This window comes from Tupaia chinensis, unplaced genomic scaffold (genome assembly GCF_000334495.1).
Source record: "Tupaia chinensis unplaced genomic scaffold, TupChi_1.0 Scaffold146650_1, whole genome shotgun sequence".
Classification (NCBI taxonomy): Eukaryota; Metazoa; Chordata; class Mammalia; order Scandentia; family Tupaiidae; genus Tupaia; species Tupaia belangeri.
The window spans coordinates 1,575,124-1,589,200 of NW_006206507.1; positions in this window are offsets into that span (position 1 = coordinate 1,575,124).

Genomic DNA, 14,077 nt, shown 5'->3' on the forward strand with positions numbered 1-14,077 from the left:
ATAGTGAGCTATGTCAGGGTTCAGTGTTTTAGCTACCATGCCACCTACTGGTCCCCACAATAGGCTTTTATTAATGGCAGTCATTATTATGATTGCTAGCATCTGATTCAATTTAATTAAAATATATTTTTCCTGTATTATTATTTACATAAATCTAGACTCATGGTAATAAACTATAATTTTCAAAAAGTTAAAACTTGTACTCACAGAAATATGAAATGGAGGGACCATTAGACGGTGTAACGGTTACATCATTGGACTTCCATGTGACATTTACATTTTCTATCAGACAAAATTCATTTGCATCTCTTTTGGCAATTGCAGTCCAAGTCCCAGACTCAGTGGCTTAAAACTCACACTACCGTGGGTGCATGCATGCCCAATATCCCGAGAGAATGGAGGAGAAGGGATGCAGTTTGGCCACCCCCTACCTCATGTGTGTGTGGGGGAGCTGATTTCTTGGTTTCTGTCTCTCTGTCTCTCTGGTGAGAGTACGTGCCCTAAGCAAAAATCTCTCTTTAAAACAATAAGAAATATGAAGTGGTGAGCTATCCCATGGTGGTAACAGTGGTTAAATGCTGTGCAAAGGAAGTTGGATCCTACATGGCTGACCACAGTTTGAATCAGCCCCAGAGGCAACATGCTAGGCAATTATGTATATGTGCCCAGGATTCTGATGAGAAGAAATGGAGGAAAAAGGATTGTGGTGTGATCAGGCTTCATTGTGAATTATTCTCTCTTCCCCCCCTCTCTCTGAGTGCACATACACTCTCTGACATTAATAACAGATAAATAAATAAAGACATACATATATAAGTTAAAATCCTTTGTATGGAAATGTCAAATTGTATAGTTAGCTAGAAAAAGCAAGTTGAGAAAAAGTGTTAAAAATATAGATATTATATATTAAACTCTTTAATTAACAAAGAAACCAGTAAGATGTTAAAGCTGATTCAAAAGAGAATTTAACTTTCAGACATTTACATTTTCTATCAGACAAAATTCATTTGCATCTCTTTTGGCATGGTGGTTAAGGATCCTGGACTCCCGCATGGCTGACCTTGATGCAAGTCCCAGACCTGGCAGCTTTCTTTCTCTCTCTCTCTCTTTGTCCCTCTCTAATCAAATAAAAATGAATAAATAAAATAAAGCTAAATAAAATAATTCTTTAAAAAAAAGAAAGAAAAAGAAAGTGAGTCATTTGAGTTGCTACTGCCTGGAAACATTTGCATTCCTATCCATTTTCTACAAGTTAAATTTTGTCCCTACAGAGTTGTAAAATAGTCTAGTCAATCAAAGACAACCAAAGTTCACACCACATGAAATCATAAATGACTGGAGAATCCACTGGACAAATCACCAACATTCCATTGAAAGGACACCCTGCAACATTCCATTGAAAGGATGCCCAGTATTGTCTTTTATTTATTTATTTATTTTTGCTATAGGGCCCTTACACTCATGGGAGAGACAGACAGAAAGTGAGAAATCACCCCCGGGTGGATGTCCATGACCTGGATGGATGGTGGATGTCCATGCCCTTCATTCTCCTCTCAGGATCTTGGGCACACATGCACACGTGTCAGGCATGAGTTTTATGCCATTGTATCTAGAACTCAAACTGTGGTTGACTACTTTGGAGTCTAGCAATGTAACCATTATACCATCTGCTGGTCACCACCCCTGTATTATCTTTTTTTTTATTTTTTGAGAGGTTTTCTTGTATAGGGCATGTGCACTCCCCAGGAAGACACGGAGACAGAAAGTGAGAAATCACCCCCCAGTGGGGGATGGCCATGCCGCAATCTTTTCTCCTCCATTCTCCTCTTGGAATCTTGGACACACATGCACACGCGTCTGGTGTGAGTTTAAGCCACTGGGTTGAGGACTCAAATCGCAGTCGACTATGTGAGAGTCAAGTGACATAGCCATTATGCCAACTTCTGGTCCTGATCTTTTGCTACTTTTACAAGTCTTTCTTGATTTTTCTGACCATCTCACCTTCAACCACTTGTAATCATAAAATAACCCCCAAATACTATTTCAGAAACAAACGCTGGTCTAATCTTTTGTCAGATCTACATGAAGTGCTAGAACATTATCACTTACCATGTAGACCACTTTGAGTTTGCTTTGCAAAACTATATCCAGTAGTATTATGAAACAATGAAGGCCACAGAACTATCTTTTGTCTTGAAGTTTTCACATGAAATCTTGGATTGAACTTTAAAAGGGTTTACTGTTTATTTATTTATTTTATCCATCATAGCTTTAGAAACCCAAGTCTAAAAACTATCAGAATTCATTGATAGTTCACCTCCTGACCTTCCAAAAAGTGATCTTTCTTTCCTGTTCTGAGACAGTTTTCCTGGGAGGACTTCATAGGCACCAGGTCCATGTATAAAGTCAAACTTGTTCCTTAACAAGTGGCTTGTCGTGCCTGATTGACTAAGAATCATTCTTAGAATGGTACTTTGGTATGACGTTGATTTGTCCAGTTCTATCCTGGTGAAAAGGAGGAAGATTTTTATGGAACATGTTCAAATAATTATATTACTGGGGTCAGCAGTTGGCGTAATGGCTATTTCACTGGATTCCCATATACTCAACTGTGGTTTGGGTCCTGGACCTGGTGGCTTAAACTCACACCAGGCACGTGTGAGTGCATGCCCAAGATCCCGAGAGTAGAACAGAGGAGAAGGATTGAAGCGTGGCCATTCTGCCTGGGGGTGAGGGGCATGATTTCTTGCTTTATGTCTTTCTGGCAAGTTTACCTGCCCTATAGCAAAAACCTCTCCAAAAAACTGTTTATTACCATAAAAAGTAGGCTTGGTTAAATAATTACAGATTTGCAGGAGAAGGTTACAGTATGAATGAGATCCCATTTAAAAATATTTCACTTCTGGATTTAGCCTGTGGTGTGGTAGCTAAGGTAGCTGGATCTCACGTGGCCAACTGCATGATTTGAGCTCTGGACCCAGTCACTAGAGAAACATACCAGGTGTGTATATGTGCATGCCCAAAATCCTAAAAGGAGAGAGAAATGAAAGGGAGAAGGAATTGTGAAAATTCCCTATGGGGAGGGAGAGATGCTTTCTCACTTTCCTTAACTCTCTCTCTTTGACAAGTCTGTGCAACTGCTGGCAAAAAAAAAAAAAATTCCTGGAAATAGTCTTAAAAAAAAAAAAAAAGAGCTACTGGGGTCAGCAGGTGATGTCGTGGTTAAGGGCGCTGGACTCCCTGATGACTGACCATGGTTTGAGTCCTGGACCTGGTGGCTTGCTTTCTCACTCACTCTCACTCTCTCTCTCTCTCTGGTCAAATTAAAATAAATAAGTAGATAAAGTTAAATAATTCTTTAAAAAAAGAGAGAGAATGAGCTACTCAGTCCACTGGCACTTACTTGTCCAAATGATGTCAGCTTAAAAACCTAGGACCTGGGACCAGCAGACCTGGGACCAGGGACCAGTAGTATAGTGGTTATGTTGCTGGACTCCCACATAGCTAACTGCAGTTTGAGTCCCGGACCCAGTGGCTTGAAAATTGTGTTGGGTACTTGTGTGTGAATACCCAAGATCCCGGAAGGAGAAGGGATTGCGGCATGGCTATGAAAAAACAAAACAACAACAACAAATAACCTGTGACCCAGAACCTGGTCTTTGATGGTCTCAGTGGTTTAAAGTACCTTGTGTAGACCTATACACGAGGCTCTGTCTGTGCATGAGACTGGTCTTTGTTGAACACACTAACTCTGATGAGAAGCTTACAGCGGAGCTTTCCGGCAAGACCACGGTGAAACAAACTACTGTGCTGATGCCCCAAACTGTCAACAGCTGTGATTAGTTTATTCCACGATAACCAGTAACATTGGGATAGAGGAGTGTGAAATTCTTCATTGAGGTATAATACATATTATTCCATAAGAATTTGATCAATGTTAAAAAAAACTATGGATGGGGAGGACCAGCAGTTAGCATAAGGGCTATGTCGCTGGACTCCCATGTAGTTGAGCGTGGTTCACGTCCTGGATGCGGTGGCTTAAAACTCACGCTGGGTGCGTGTGCATGCATGCCCAAGATCCCAAGAGGAGAATGGAGGAGAAGGGATTGCGGTCTGGCCATCCCCCTGGGGGGTGATTTCTCGCTTTCTGTCTCTCTGTCTCTCTCTGTCTGGCGAGCGCACGCGCCTAAAAGCAAAAAAAAAGAAAGAAAAAGAAAAAGAAAAAAGAAAAAAACTATGGATGGGGGACCAGCAGTTGGTATAATAATAATGGCTGTGTCACTGCACTCTCATATAGTTGACTGCGGTTCAAGTCCTGGACCCGGTGGCTTAAACTCACGCTGGGCATCTGTGTGTGAGTGCCCAAAATCCTGAGAGGAGAATGAAGGAGAAGGGATTGTGGCATGGCCATCCCCCCTGGGGGGTGATTTCTCGCTTTCTGTCTCTCTGTCTCTCTCTGTCTTTCTGGTGAGCGCACGCACCCTATAGCAAAAACCTCTCCCCAAAAAATCAAAAAGTATGGGTGGGTCAGCCAGTGGTATGTTGGTTAGGGCAACTGGATCCCATATGACTAGCTAAGCAGTTTGAATCCTGGACCTGGTGTCTTGAGAAACATGGCAGGCGCATGTGCATACATACATCCCCTTTTCTCCTTCTCTCTTGCACTCTCTGTCTGTTGCACTCTGTTCTGTGTCTCTCAGGTGAACATGCTGTATAGCAAAAGTATAGTGAGAGTATTAACAGATCTACAAAGCTTTTTAATAAAAAGATTTTAGGCATATTTATATTAGTAGCATTTTTCTCATATCAGCTTAATCTAAGGAAAGCTGAATGCCGCTTTTTTGTTTGTTTGTTTGTTTGTTTGTTTGAGAGGTTTTTCACTATAGGGCGTGTGCGCTCGCCAGACAGAGAGAGACATAGAGACAGAAAGCGAGAAATCACCCCTCAGAGGGGATGGCCACGCTGCAATCCCTTCTCCTCCATTCTCCTCTCGGGATCTTGGGTATGCACGCACACGCACCTGGTGTGGGTTTTAAGCCACCGGGTCCGGGACGCGAACCACGGTCGACTACGTGGGAGTCCAGTGACATAGCCATTACGCTAACTGCTGGTTCCCCTGAATGCCACTTTTGATTTGACAGTGCTTCCTATACAGCTTTTCACATATTGGATTTAATCAGGAAATATGGAACACATCAAATGAACCTATTTATAGTGTCAAAGTAAAACTTGTACCAAAAAAAAAATGGTCAAGAAAGATTTTTTCCCTTTTATTATTATTATAATTTTTTTGAAGAAGTTTTTGCTATATTGTGCGTGTGCTCGCCAGAAAGGCAGAGAGACAGAGAGACAGAAAGCGAGAAATTACCTCCCAGGGGAGATGGCCATGCCGCAATCCCTTCTCCTCTAGTCTTCTCTTGGGATCTTGGGCACACATGCACACGTGCCCAGTGTGAGTTTAAGCCACTGGGTCCAGGACTCGACAGTGACATAACCATTATGCCAACTGCTGGTCCCTCCCTTTAATTATTTTTAATGTATATATATTTAAGGTTTTAATGTTTATATATTTAATGTTTATATATATTTATAGTTTACATTTAATTACTATACATTTTAATAGTATATGACATTTTTCCCCCAGCATGAATACAGTGCCTATCAGTCAAGACAGACATAACATAGACTTTATCTTGAGCAAATAACTTTTCATTCTTGTGTCAATTAAATATACTGTTTTATTTTCTAGTTCCTCCCCCTTCCTGCCACTATTACCTACCCCTTATTGCATCCCCCTGTACTACTCTAGTATCTACAGTTGCCTGCTCTGCTGTTATATTTTTTTAATAGTTTCTGCTATAGAACACAGACATCCAGTATATATTGGGTGGAGACATACAAAGTCTGTCTTTCATGGTCTAGCTTGCTTCACTTAGCATTAAATCTTTTATATTAATCCACTTTGTATCAAAATCGGGGTCTCATTATTTTAATGTATGAGTAGTATTCCACAGAGTACATGTGCCATGTTTTTTTTTCAATCCACTTGTCTATTTTTGGACATTTGAGTCAATTCTATGTCCTAGCAATTGTAAATAATGCTGCAATAAACATGATGTGCAAGTGTGTTTCTGGCTGAGAATTTTTCTATCCTTTGGTTAGATACTGAAGAGTGGAATTACTAGGTCATATGATAGTTTTAGTTGTAGGTTTTTGAGGAAACTCCCTATCTTTTTCCACAGTGGTTGTACTAATTTACATTCCCACCAACAGTGTAGGAGAGTTCCCTTTTCACCACAGCCTTACTAGCACTTATCATTCTTTCTTTCTTTTTAAATTTTAGTCATTCTGACTGTGTTAAGTGGTATCTCATTGTGGTTTTGATTTGCATTTCCCTTATGATAAGAGATGCTGAGCATGTTTTTATATGCTTTTTAGCCATTTGTATGTCTTCCTCAGAGAGTTGTCTATTCGGCTCATTTTTCCCATCTTTTAATTGGATTGATTATTATCATTGTTATTATTATTATCATTATTTTATGGATAAGCTGCTTGAGTTCCCTGTATATTCAAGGCTGTTTATTGCAACAGAGGAGAGTTAAAATCTGAATTCAACTCTACTGAAAACTAGGGAGAGTTTTTAAGAGCTTGGGGCAAGGGGTATTATAGGCTACTTGCGTTTATTAATTAGTATTATTTAAAGGAGCAGTAAACTTTCTCCTGCCTTCATGACAGGAGGTAGTTTTTGAGCAAGTAGTCCATCAAAGGTAGGCTCTTAACCTTCTTCAGAGACTGGGATGTAGGGTCACTATTTTCCTTGATGATTACATTTCAAAGGCTCAGCTCCCAGGTCTTTGTGAAAGGCAGACCTGGGCTGTACAAGTGACAAGGGGCGTTTAAAAAGATTTACATCTCAAAGGGGAAAAGGCTCACAATTCTAACTTTTTAAAAGTAAATATACAAATAAAGGGAGTTTAGGAGCCTAGAGTCAGGAAAACACACACACACACACACACACACACACACACACACACCCATAGGGTGCGTGCGCTTGCTTGCCAGATAGACAGAGAGAGACATAGAGACAGAAAGCAAGAAATCACCCCCTAGGGGGGATGGTCACACTGCAATCCCTTCTCCTCTATTCTCCTCTCGGGATCTTGGGCATGCACGCACACGCGCCTGGTATGAGTTTCAAGCCACCGGGTCCGGGACGCGAACCGCAGTCAACTATGTGGGAGTCCAGCGACATAGCCATTACGCTAAGACTTTCCGAAGTCTAGTCAAACTGAGGGGAGTGTTAAGGCTAGGTAAGTGCATCCCTCTTTTTATTAGATAAAAGAACAAATATTTATTATTTTTCAGGGGTCCTCTGAGAAATGTCTAAGATAATTTACATGTTGGAAAATTCACTTTACAGGCTAAGTGATATATAGTGATATAAAAGATATCCTGAAAGTGTTATTATCCTTTCTTTTATAAAATGTAGGGTATGATTTTGGGAAAGAAAAATGAAGGTATGAGAAGAGATGGTTGCCTGAGAAGAATTTTGTTTCCTGTTTAGGTAAAGTAAAATAAAACTATATTTTATAAAATGTATTTATTTATTTTAATTTGACTAGAGAGGGTCAGAATGAGAAAAAGAGAAAGAGAAAGCAAAGTTATCCGCCAGGTCTGAGACTCGAACCTTGGTTGACTATGTGGGTTACACCTTGGTTGACCAGTGCCCTTAATCATCATGCCACCTGCCAGCCCCAAAATAAAAATACTAAAATGAAGTAACAGGAGTATAAGCAAACTTAGTTCTTTTAATTTATTACCATTATTATTATTATTATTTGTGGAGAGAGACTTGCTATAGGGCACTTGTGCTTACCAGAGAGACAGAAAGAAAGATGGAGAGATAGAAAGCAAGACATCCCCCCAGTGGGGGGCATGGCTTCTCCTCCATTGTCCTTCCAGAATCTTGGGTATGCATGTACATGTGCCCGGCATGATTTTGAAGCCACCGGTCTAAGACTTGAATCATGGTCGGCCATGTGGGAGTCCACCAACATAACCGCTATATCAGCTGCTAGTCCCAATTTATTGTTATTTTAAAAAATCAAATACATGTGTTAGCACAAAGAACAAAAACTTTATTTTGGTAAGAAATAAAATCTCTTATCTAGGCTGATTTACAAAAGGTAGAGAATAATTTTCCAAACTGTAGGTGAATGTGCTAATCAGAGAAGCAAGGATGTAAGTCCATCCAAACAGCACACTTTTCCAAAAGTTCAACATATTACATAGGTATAGACACAGACACAGATGCATTTATTTCAAATCCAGATATTATAAACTTAGGCAAATAAAATTCACTTCCTTCAACTTTTGTCCTTTATTGTGTTCTTTTATATTTTGGGACAAACTGACATTCATTTTGAAAAGTAGAAACACATATTCAGTTGTAGTTTTCCATCACTGTTGTCTAGTATAGTCTCAATCATCCACAATACTGTACCTTCTTTCTTTCTTTTTTAAAAAAAGTTTTATTTAACTTTATTTATTTATTTATTTTAACCAGAGATGGACAGAGAGAGAGAGAGAGAGAAAGAGAGAGAGAGAGTCAGAAAGCAAGCCAGCAGGTCTGGGACTCAAACTGTGGTCAGCCACATGCGAGTCCAGCGCCCTTAACCACCATACAACTTGCTGGGCCCAATACTGTAACTTTTAATAAAAGTTTGCAGCTTCCATTACACAAGGAAAGAGGTAGGCAAACTGAAACCATATACAAACAATAAAAATTATATACAAGCATTTTTACCAGACCATGACTGTAAATACATACTACCTGACTTCCTTTAGCCATATATAATATCTTTATATGTTAAAGTGCTAAAAATGAATATATTTATTAGCATGACACAAAGATGTAGTTCTTCTATAGCATATACAAATAAGAGTTAATAGTATGCAAACGAATTATGTCAATAACCACTCTTTTTTTATTCTTTTTTAAAAAATTTTTTGGGGGAGGTTTTTGCCATAGGGTGTGTGTGCTCGCCAGAGCAACAGAGAGAGACAATCCTGCAATCCCTTCTCCTCCATTCTCCTCTCAGGATCTCGGACATGCAAACACATGCGTCCGGCGTGAGTTTAAGTCACTAGGTCCAGGACTCGAACTGCGGTCGACTACATGGGAGTCCAGCGACATAGCTATTACGCTAAGTGCTGGCCCCAATTGCTGGTCTCAATGTTTTTGTATTCTGTCTTAGAAGTTACGTAGAAATACAAGAACTGTCTATCAACCAACTCAATTTAATATTGATTCAAGGTTTTAAATTACCTAAAGATCTTAGAAATTATGTTTAACCTGACACATTATAAATCATAATTATTGTTGATATAGGAAGTTTGTCAGAGGCCTATAGTGTAGTGTTGAAGGCGGCTGCCTCCCATATGGTTTCACATGACGTGATTCAAGCCCCAGACTTGGAGGCTTGAGAAACATGCTGAGCTTGTGTGTGCACATTCCCAAAATCCCAATGTGGGGGAGAAATGGAGGAGAAGGGATTGTAGCATAGCCATTTCCTAAGGGGAATGCTTTGTCACTCTCGCTCTCCCAGGTGAGGATGCATATCCTCTGACAATAAATAAATAGAAATAAAAAAGTCAGAATGATTCCAATTAGTTTACACAAATTTATATTTTTTATAATCATCTTAACATAATGTAGGAGCTATGGTAGGAAGGCCATATTAACAAGTTTCTTCATGAGGAAGAAATCTAATTCTTTCTAATATATATATATGTATATATATATACTTCCATTATACTGAACTTTGATAAATAAGAGAAAAGACTTTTTTGTTGCTTGGGTTTGTTTTAGTTTGCTATAGGAAGTCTGTACTCATGGAGAAAGACAGAGAGAGGGAGAGAGATAAGGAAAGTGAGAAAGCGACCTGTGTGTGTGTGTGGGTGTGCACACACCACAATTCCTTCTTCTTCATTCTCCTCTTGGGATTTGGGCACACACATGTGTTGGTGTTTCTCAAGCTGCCAGGTCCAGAACTCCAACTGACCTGTTGATCATGTAGAATCTAGCCTCCTTAACCACCATGGCACTTAGCTGGCCTAGAGGTAAAAAGAAAAAAAACTCTTAAAAAATCATTTTGAACTTCCACAGGCACATACACATGCCAGAGAGAGAGAGAGAGAGAGAGAGAGAGAGAGAAGCACCCCCAAAGGGTCACCATCATGCAGCAATCTCTTCTTCATTTCTTTATCCTGTGAGTATTTGGGGGACATATGCACACACACACTCAGTGTGTTTTTCAAGCTGCCAGGGCTGGAATTTGAACTGCTGTGGGCTATGCAGCATCTGGCTTCTTATGTATGGCAATTAACTACAGTGCTATGTGGCCAATCCTCAAAAATTAAATAGTTAAATCCATATAATTACTCCTTCCTTACTTATGTGATCTTGGATTCTTAAAAATATTTGAGCTAGCAGTTTCCAAAAGAGGAATCTTTCCTTAAATATTTAGAACATTTAACTTATTAGTTTAGTTTCCTTACTGTTTTGTGAATTGTGGGAATATTAGAGATGATAGTTGCTTAGATCATGTTGATAGCTTTCTCTATATATCAGAGAAAATGAAGCTCTTTTAATTAATTAATTAATTATTTTATTTTATTTTGAGAGGTTTTTGCTATAGGACACATGTGCTCGCCAGAAAGACAGAGAGAGACAGAGAGACAGAAAGTGAGAAATCACCCCCCAGGAGGGATGGCCATGCCAGAATCCATTCTCCTCCATTCTCCTCTCGGGATCTTGGGCACACACACACATGCGGCTGGTGTGTTTAAGCCACCTGGTCCGGGACTTGAAACATGGTCAACTGCATGAGAGTCCAGCGACATAGCCATTACACTAACTGCTGGTCCCAAGCTCCTTTAATTTAAAAGACAGTATAATTTATAATACTTTCTGGACATAGGAAAACATTTAGTATTCCCATAGTAAGAGATCAAGACTTTTCTAAATTACAGACACACAGAAATATGGACATAGTCACATAGACAGATCATAATCTAAATTATACAACTTTGGCCACAGGTCAAAAGCAAATAGAAAAAGCAAAACCTGGTCCAGATCTTAAAGAGTTTTCTTCTTAGTGGATATGAATTACTAACTGATTTGTGTGCATAAATAGACATGTAGATAAGCAAGCAAAAAGACAAAGAAATCAGATTTTCATTTGTCTCTCACCCAACTAGGTGGATCATCACCATTCACAGAGAAACTTATCAAATGGTAAGATAATACATTGAATTCTCATTTATTGCTGTCACCAATGAAGAATAACTTATTAGCTGTCTACAAACCAGTAACAAAAACGAAACAAAATCAGTAGAGAGGAAAAGGAAGTCTTACAGATACAGTTGGCCAAGTTAAGCTCCTGTTGTCCCTTGAGAATTTATTATGAAGGCCAAGAAAAAATGTTCTTGGGTTTAATTAGCTCATGAAGTTCATTTCTCTGACAACAGTTTATGTGGCTCCATCAGGTCAGTCTAGCTGGGAAAATCCCCATGTGTGACTTGCAAAAATGCTAAAGATGATTTTCAGAAAGGTAAACACATAATATTGTTAGGCATAAGATAGGAACTTAAGTGAAATATTTTATTTAACTCAATTAGTGAGGGGACCAATAAGATGTAATGAAAAAAGTAGATTTGCATTGTTGTGAACAGAAATCATTTACAGTACTATGAAAGGAGACACACATTACTATCAGACTTTTAATAAGCTAATTTCTATTCCTACAGAATCAATCAGAGACAGTTCTGAATAGAATCTGAAAATCCCCAGAGGGCCTACTAGACTATATCTGGCATTCCACTGAAAGGACACGCAGTAACCCTCTCTTGAAATTTCCCAGTTCTTTGACCATCTCTCCTGACACTGGGAAACAGTGAACAAATGTGATAGAAAAATATGTCTTTGTGGAACTTGCATTTTAGTCAAGGAAAATAGATAACACACAATAAGACAAATAAATAAAAGTTTAGGAGGCTTTATGAGCCATGGAAAAAAGAGAAATGAGAGAAAGATAGGTGGGATTGGAGTTCTGGGTAGAGGAGGGCAGGTTGGAGTATTAGAGTCATCTGGGGTAAGATCTTTGAGCAGGTAACATTTGAGCAAAGATATGTGGGAGAGAAAGGACTTAGTAGGTTTGAGAGTGTTCTGGGTGTAGAGTAGTTAAAACAGATCCCCTGCTCTGTGGGTTTTTCAGAGGACTATGAGAAGGCCAATGGGCTAGAACTTGGTAAATAAGAGAAGGAGGAGGGAAGGAGGTCAGAGAAGAGAAGAGTAGCCAAATTCATGTGAGGTTTCGGGTATTATTTCAAGGAATAGACTTTTATTCTTTTACTAGGGTTTTAAGAAGAAGAATGAAGTGATCTGATTTACGTTTTAAATGAGAGGGAGGGAATCAAAGGGAAAAAAGCAAAACCTTTAAGGGACACAGAAATGGAAAATTATTTGTTGATGATAATGTGTATGGTAATACCTTTGGACAAATATACAGTGTATTCATATGGGTAAAATACATCTTGTATGATTTAATGATATGGAGTGATTGAATACAAAAATAATAAAATAAAAGAAGAAAAAAAATAAAAGGACTACTATGGATGTTATGGTGAGAATAATAGATGGTGGTAGGAAAGTGAGAATAGGAGAGAGACCTGTTGAGAAGTTCTCCTAGTAGCCAGGTGAGAGATGATGGTGACTTAGTCTAAGCTACTAGTTGTGAAAGTAATGAGAAATGATAGATTCTGGGTAGACTTTAATGATAGAATCAACATGCTTTGTTGATACTTTGAATTTTGCATGAGAGAGAAGGAAAGTAGACAAAGATGATTCTAAGACTTTGGCTAGAATATATGGAAGAATGAAGTTACCAACCATTACGATGGAGAAGACTGCAGGTAGGCTGGATTTAGGAGTTGTGGTGGACTATAAAAATGGTCCCAGTGACCAGCAGATGGTGTAATGGTTATGTTGCTGGATTCCCATGTAGTTGACTGCTGTTTGAGTCCTGGACCGGTGGCTTAAACTCACACCGGGCATGTGTGTGTGCATGCGCAGGATCCCCAGAGGATAATGGAGAAGGAATTGTGGTGTGGCCACCTCCCCTGGGGGGGTGATTTCTCGCTTTCTGCCTCTCTATCTCTCTCTGCCTTTCTGGTGACTGCATGCACCCTATAGCTAAAACCTTTCCAAAAAAAAAAAGGCCCCAGTTTCTTTTCTCTCTTTCATGAACTCCCTTGTAATGTGATATTGCATCATTGAGTCTCTTTCTTCACCTGTTGAGATTCAGGATATCCTGACAGATCACCACCCACTAGCCATATCTGAGAGCTCACTGACCACAAATGCATGAGATCACCCATCTGCCAGATGCATGAGAAAGCTCAGAAGAGCTTGGGAAAGATAGCTGAAAACAGAACTACACAGTTAACACAGAATCCTGAGTTAAGTAATGAGTTGAAAGTCACTGAGTGAGTCAGAATGTCTAAGATTAAAAAAACAAAAAATGGTAAGTGCTGGCGGGGATGTGGTGAAAAGCGAACTCTCTTACACTGCTGGTGGGATTGTAAATTGGCCCAACCACTGTGGAGAACAATTTGGAGATTCCTTCAAAATCCTCAAATAAAACTACCATATGATCCAGCAATCCCACTACTTGGTATCTACTCGAAGGACAGAAGAATACTTAATCGAAAAAGTGCTTGCACATCAATATTTATTGCGGCACTTTTCACAATTGCTAAGTCATGGGAACAACCTAACTGCCCACGAACTGATAAATGGTTAGAAAAACTATGGCACATATACTCAATGGAATACTCAATGGAATACTATTTATCCATAAAAAACAACAAAACCCTGGCTTTTGAAAGGAAGTGGATGAATATGGAAGACTTACTGCTAGTGAAGCAAGCCATGCTATGAAGGAGAGGCATTGTATGTCCCCATTTAATATATACTGAGTGTCTGCACTCTAATATATACATATATATATTTGTT